The sequence below is a fragment of the Scyliorhinus torazame genome, unplaced genomic scaffold, assembly GCF_047496885.1.
Source record: "Scyliorhinus torazame isolate Kashiwa2021f unplaced genomic scaffold, sScyTor2.1 scaffold_242, whole genome shotgun sequence".
Taxonomy (NCBI): Eukaryota; Metazoa; Chordata; class Chondrichthyes; order Carcharhiniformes; family Scyliorhinidae; genus Scyliorhinus; species Scyliorhinus torazame.
In genome coordinates, this window is record NW_027307969.1 from 106,396 (window position 1) to 113,488 (window position 7,093).

A 7,093-nucleotide genomic window follows, 5' to 3' on the forward strand; every position below is an offset into this window, starting at 1 on the left:
TGGAAAGAGGGAGAGATTGGGAAAGAGGGAGAGATGGGAAAGAGGGAGAGATTGGAAAGAGGGAGAGATTGGAAAGAGGGAGAGATTGGGAAGGAGGGAGAGATTGGAAAGAGGGAGAGATTGGAAAGAGAGAGAGATGGGAAAGAGGGAGAGATTGGAAAGAGAGAGAGATGGGAAAGAGAGAGAGATGGGAAAGAGGGAGAGATTGGAAAGAGGGAGAGATTGGAAAGAGAGAGAGATGGGAAAGAGAGAGAGATGGGAAAGAGGGAGAGATTGGAAAGAGGGAGAGATGGGAAAGAGGGAGAGATTGGAAAGAGGGAGAGATTGGAAAGAGAGAGAGATGGGAAAGAGAGAGAGATGGGAAAGAGGGAGAGATTGGAAAGAGGGAGAGATGGGAAAGAGGGAGAGATTGGAAAGAGAGAGAGGTTGGAAAGAGGGAGAGATTGGAAAGAGAGAGATTGGAAAGAGAGAGATGGGAAAGAGGGAGAGATTGGAAAGAGGGAGAGATTGGAAAGAGAGAGAGATGGGAAAGAGGGAGAGATTGGAAAGAGAGAGAGATTGGAAAGAGGGAGAGATTGGAATGAGGGAGAGATTGGAAAGAGGGAGAGATTGGAAAGTGGGAGAGATTGGAAAGAGAGAGAGATGGGAAAGAGGGAGAGATTGGAAAGAGAGAGAGATTGGAAAGAGGGAGAGATTGGAAAGAGAGAGATTGGAAAGAGAGAGAGATGGGAAAGAGGGAGAGATTGGAAAGAGGGAGAGATTGGAAAGCGAGAGAGGTGGGAAAGAGGGAGAGATTGGAAAGAGAGAGAGATTGGAAAGAGGGAGAGATTGGAATGAGGGAGAGATTGGAAAGAGGGAGAGATTGGAAAGAGGGAGAGATTGGAAAGACAGAGAGATTGGAAAGAGGGAGAGATTGGAAAGAGAGAGATTGGAAAGAGAGAGAGATTGGAAAGAGAGAGAGATTGGAAAGAGAGAGAGATTGGAAAGAGGGAGAGATTGGAAAGAGAGAGATTGGAAAGAGAGAGAGATTGGAAAGAGAGAGAGATTGGAAAGAGAGAGAGATGGGAAAGAGGGCGAGATTGGGAAGGAGGGAGAGATTGGAAAGAGGGAGAGATGGGAAAGAGAGAGATTGGAAAGAGAGAGAGATTGGAAAGAGAGAGATTGTAAAGAGAGAGAGATTGGAAAGAGAGAGAGATTGGAAAGAGGGAGAGATGGGAATGAGGGAGAGATTGGAAAGAGAGAGAGATTGGAAAGAGGGAGAGATTGGAAGGAGGGAGAGATTGGAAAGAGAGAGTGATTGGAAAGAGAGAGAGATAGAAAGAGAGAGAGATTGGAAAGAGGGAGAGATTGGAAAGAGAGAGAGATGGGAAAGAGGGAGAGATTGGAAAGAGGGAGAGATTGGAAAGAGGGAGAGATTGGAAAGAGAGAGAGATTGGGAAGGAGGGAGAGATGAGAAAGAGGGAGAGATGGGAAAGAGGGAGAGATTGGAAAGAGGGAGAGATTGGAAAGAGAGAGAGATTTGAAAGAGAGAGAGATAGAAAGAGAGAGAGATTGGAAAGAGGGAGAGATTGGAAAGAGAGAGAGATGGGAAAGAGGGAGAGATTGGAAAGAGGGAGAGATTGGAAGGAGGGAGAGATGGGAAAGAGGGAGAGATTGGAAAGAGGGAGAGATTGGAAAGAGAGAGAGATGGGAAAGAGGGAGAGATAGAAAGAGAGAGAGATTGGAAAGAGGGAGAGATTGGAAAGAGAGAGAGATTGGGAAGGAGGGAGAGATTGGAAAGAGGGAGAGATTGGAAAGAGGGAGAGATTGGGAAGGAGGGAGAGATTGGAAAGAGGGAGAGATTGGAAAGAGAGAGAGATTGGAAAGAGAGAGAGATGGGAAAGAGAGAGAGATTGGAAAGAGAGAGAGATGGGAAAGAGGGAGAGGTTGGAAAGAGGGAGAGATTGGAAAGAGGGAGAGATTGGAAGGAGGGAGAGATGGGAAAGAGGGAGAGATGGGAAAGAGGGAGAGATTGGAAAGAGGGAGAGATTGGAAAGAGGGAGAGATGGGAAAGAGGGAGAGATTGGAAAGAGAGAGAGATTGGAAAGAGGGAGAGATGGGAAAGAGGGAGAGATTGGAAAGAGAGAGAGATTGGAAAGAGAAAGAGATTGGAAAGAGAGAGAGATTGGAAAGAGAGAGATATAGAAAGCTGGAGGGACAGAGACAGGGATATTTCACCACAAAACCCCCTCAGAAATCCTTCCAATGCCACCGCCCTGTCTAAAACACAAACACCACTGGGATTGAGGTCAAATCTTTACCCAGGCTGCGGCCTATTCATTTCAGACCCACTCCCTCACCCCCTCCCGACTGCTTCAGACTCAGTGAAGCTGAGTTGCTTTGTTTAATTGGGTGGTTACCAGTTGCAGTTCAGGAAAGGCCCCAGGTCACTGACGCACAGCAGGATCCCACAGAGAGCAATGAAACCAGCTGCCCCAGACCTTGGGAGACATTTTCAAACCGCCCTCCGAGCATTCCATATCTCCCAGCATTGGATGGTTGGATGGATGGATGGATGGTTGGATGAATGGATGGATGGCTGGATGGATGGATGGATGAATGGATGGATGGATGGATGAATGGATGGATGGACAGTGTAGAGTGAGCTTTACTCTGTATCACTGGGCTAGATACAGAGTAAAGTTCCCTCTACACTGTCCCCATCAAACACTCCCAGGACAGGTACAGCACAGGGTCAGATACAGAGTAAAGCTCCCTCTACACTGTTTCCATCAAATACTCCCAGGACAGGTACAGCACGGTGTGAGTTACAGAGTAAAGCTCCCTCTACACTGTCCCCATCAAACACACCCAGGACAGGAACAGCCCTGGGCTAGATACAGAGTAAAGCTCCCTCTACACTGTTCCCATCAAACACTCCCAGGACAGGTACAGCACGGTGTGAGTTACAGAGTAAAGCTCCCTCTACACTGTCCCCATCAAACACTCCCAGGACAGGTACAGCACGGGGTTAGATACAGAGTAAAGCTCCCTCTACACTGTTCCCATCAAACACTCCCAGGACAGGTCCAGCATGGGGTTAGATACAGAGTAAAGCTCCCTCTATACTGTTCCCATCAAACACACCCAGGACAGGTACAGCACAGGCTAGATACAGAGTAAAGCTCTCTCTACACTGTCCCCATCAAACACTCCCAGGTCAGGTACAGCACGGGGTTAGATACAGAGTAAAGCTCCCTCTACACTGTTCCCATCAAACACTCCCAGGACAGTTACAGCACGGGGTTAGATACGGAGTAAAGCTCCCTCTACACTGTCCCCATCTAACACTCCCAGGACAGGTACAGCACGGGGTTAGATACAGAGTAAAGCTCCCTCTATACTGTTCCCATCAAACACGCCCAGGACAGGTACAGCACAGGCTAGATACAGAGTAAAGCTCTCTCTACACTGTCCCCATCAAACACTTCCAGGACAGGTACAGCACTGGATTATATACAGAGTAAAGCTCCCTCTACACTGTCCCCATCAAACACTCCCAGGACAGGTACAGCACAGGGTCAGATACAGAGTAAAGCTCCCTCTACACTGTTTCCATCAAATACTCCCAGGACAGGTACAGCACGGTGTGAGTTACAGAGTAAAGCTCCCTCTACACTGTCCCCATCAAACACACCCAGGACAGGAACAGCACTGGGCTAGATACAGAGTAAAGCTCCCTCTACACTGTTCCCATCAAACACTCCCAGGACAGGTACAGCACGGTGTGAGTTACAGAGTAAAGCTCCCTCTACACTGTCCCCATCAAACACTCTCAGGACAGGTACAGCACGGGGTTAGATACTGAGTAAAGCTCCCTCTACACTGTTCCCATCAAACACTCCCAGGACAGGTCCAGCATGGGGTTAGATACAGAGTAAAGCTCCCTCTATACTGTTCCCATCAAACACGCCCAGGACAGGTACAGCACAGGCTAGATACAGAGTAAAGCTCTCTCTACACTGTCCCCATCAAACACTTCTAGGACAGGTACAGCACTGGATTATATACAGAGTAAAGCTCCTTCTACACTGTCCCCATCAAACACTCCCAGGACAGGTACAGCACGGGGTTAGATACAGAGTAAAGCTCCCTCTACACTGTTCCCATCAAACACTCCCAGGACAGTTACAGCACGGGGTTAGATACGGAGTAAAGCTCCCTCTACACTGTCCCCATCTAACACTCCCAGGACAGGTACAGCACGGGGTTAGATACAGAGTAAAGCTCCCTCTACACTGTCCCCATCTTACACTCCCAGGACAGGTACAGCACGGGATTAGATACAGAGTAAAGCTATGGATGGATGGTCGGACGGACGGATGGATGGAGTGGGAACGAAAGAGACAGGGATTTTCCCCCACACCCCCTCAGATCTGTCTCTCTTTCTCTCTCTCAGGGGTTCTCTCCCTCTGGAGACATTTTCAAATCGACCGTCTCAGGATTATAGCTTGTGTAAAATCGCACTTCCTAACACATGTAACTGGGCCGTGACTGCACACAGCGGACCCCCACCCCCAGACACTCTCTTTTCCACAATATCTCTGTCTTTCTCTCACCCCCTCTCTTTTTCTCTCGCCCTCCCTCCACCCTCCCTCTCTGTCTTTCTCTTTCCCCCTCTCTTACGTGGGGGGGAGATTTGTTCATGCTCTTTGTGGGGGGTTTAAACTAATGCAGCAGGGGCATGGGAACCTGGATTGTAGTTTTAGGGTAAGGGAGAATGAGAGTATAGAGGTCAGGAGCACAGATTTGACGTCGCAGGAGGGGGCCAGTGTTCAGGTAGGTGGTTTGAAGTGTGTCTACTTCAACGCCAGGAGTATACGAAATGAGGTAGGGGAACTGGCAGCATGGGTTGGTACCTGGGACTTCGATGTTGTGGCCATTTCGGAGACATGGATAGAGCAGGGACAGGAATGGATGTTGCAGGTTCCGGGGTTTAGGTGTTTTTGTAAGCTCAGAGAAGGAGGCAAAAGAGGGGGAGGTGTGGCGCTGCTAGTCAAGAGCAGTATCACGGTGGCGGAGAGGATGCTAGATGGGGACTCTTCTTCCGAGGTAGTATGGGCTGAGGTTAGAAACAGGAAAGGAGAGGTCACCCTGTTGGGAGTTTTCTATAGGCCTCCAAATAGTTCGAGGGATGTCGAGGAAAGGATGGCGAGGATGATCCTGGATAAGAGCGAAAGTAACAGGGTAGTTATTATGGGAGACTTTAACTTTCCAAATATTGACTGGAAAAGATATAGTTCGAGGACATTAGATGGGTCGTTTTTTGGACAGTGTGTGCAGGAGGGTTTCCTGACACAATATGTTGACAGGCCAACAAGAGGCGAGGCCACGTTGGATTTGGTTTTGGGTAATGAACCTGGCCAGGTGTTGGATTTGGAGGTAGGAGAGCACTTTGGGGACAGTGATCACAATTTGGTGACGTTTACATTAGTGATGGAAAGGGATAAGTATACACCGCAGGGCAAGAGTTATAGCTGGGGGAAGGGCAATTATGATGCCATTAGACGTGACTTGGGGGGATAGGTTGGAGAAGTAGGCTGCAAGTGTTGGGCACACTGGATAAGTGGAGCTTGTTCAAGGAACAGCTACTACGTGTTCTTGATAAGTACATACCGGTCAGGCAGGGAGGAAGGCATCGAGCGAGGGAACCGTGGTTTACCAAAGAAGTGGAATCTCTTGTTAAGAGGAAGAAGGAGGCCTATGCAAAGATGAAGTGTGAAGTTTCAGTTGGGGCGATGGATAGTTACAAGGTAGCGAGGAAGGATCTAAAGAGAGAGCTAAGATGAGCAAGGAGGGGACATGAGAAGTATTTGGCAGGTAGGATCAAGGAAAACCCAAAAGATTTCTATAGGTATGTCAGGAATAAACAAATGACTAGGGTAAGAGTGGGACCTGTCAAGGACAGGGATGGGAAGTTGTGTGTGGAGTCTGAAGAAATAGGCGAGATACTAAATGAATATTTTTCATCAGTATTCACTCAGGAAAAAAATAATTTTGTGGAGGAGAATGCTGAGACCCAGGCTGTTAGAATAGATGGCATTGAGGTACGTAGGGAAGAGGTGTTGGCAATTCTGGACAGGCTGAAAATAGATAAGTCCCCGGGGCCTGATGGGATTTATCCTAGGATTCTCTGGGAAGCCAGGGAAGAGATTGCTGGACCTTTGGCTTTGATTTTTATGTCATCATTGGCTACAGGAATAGTGCCAGAGGACTGGAGGATAGCAAATGTGGTCCCTTTGTTCAAAAAGGGGAGCAGAGACAACCCCGGCAACTATAGACCGGTGAGCCTCACGTCTGTAGTGGGTAAAGTCTTGGAGGGGATTATAAGAGACAAGATTTATAATCATCTAGATAGGAATAATATGATCAGGGATAGTCAGCATGGCTTTGTGAAGGGTAGGTCATGCCTCACAAACCTTATTGAGTTCTTTGAGAAGGTGACTGATCAGGTAGATGAGGGTAGAGCAGTTGATGTGGTGTATATGGATTTCAGTAAAGCGTTTGATAAGGTTCCCCACGGTAGGCTATTGCATAAAATACGGAGGCTGGGGATTGAGGGTGATTTAGAGATGTGGATCAGAAATTGGCTAGCTGAAAGAAGACAGAGGGTGGTGGTTGATGGGAAATGTTCAGAATGGAGTTCAGTTACAAGTGGCGTACCACAAGGATCTGTTCCTTGGCCGTTGCTGTTTGTCATTTTTATCAATGACCGAGAGGAGGGCGCAGAAGGGTGGGTGAGTAAATTTACAGATGACACTAAAGTCGGTGGTGTTGTCGACAGTGTGGAAGGATGTAGCAGGTTACAGAGGGACATAGATAAGCTGCAGAGCTGGGCTGAGAGGTGGCGAATGGAGTTTAATGTAGAGAAGTGTGAGGTGATTCACTTTGGAAGGAATAACAGGAATACGGAATATTTGGCTAATGGTAAAGTTCTTGGAAGTGTGGATGAGCAGAGGGATCTCGGTGTCCATGTACATCGATCCCTGAAAGTTGCCACCCAGGTTGATAGGGTTGTGAAGAAGACCTATGGAGTGTTGGCCTTTATTGGTAG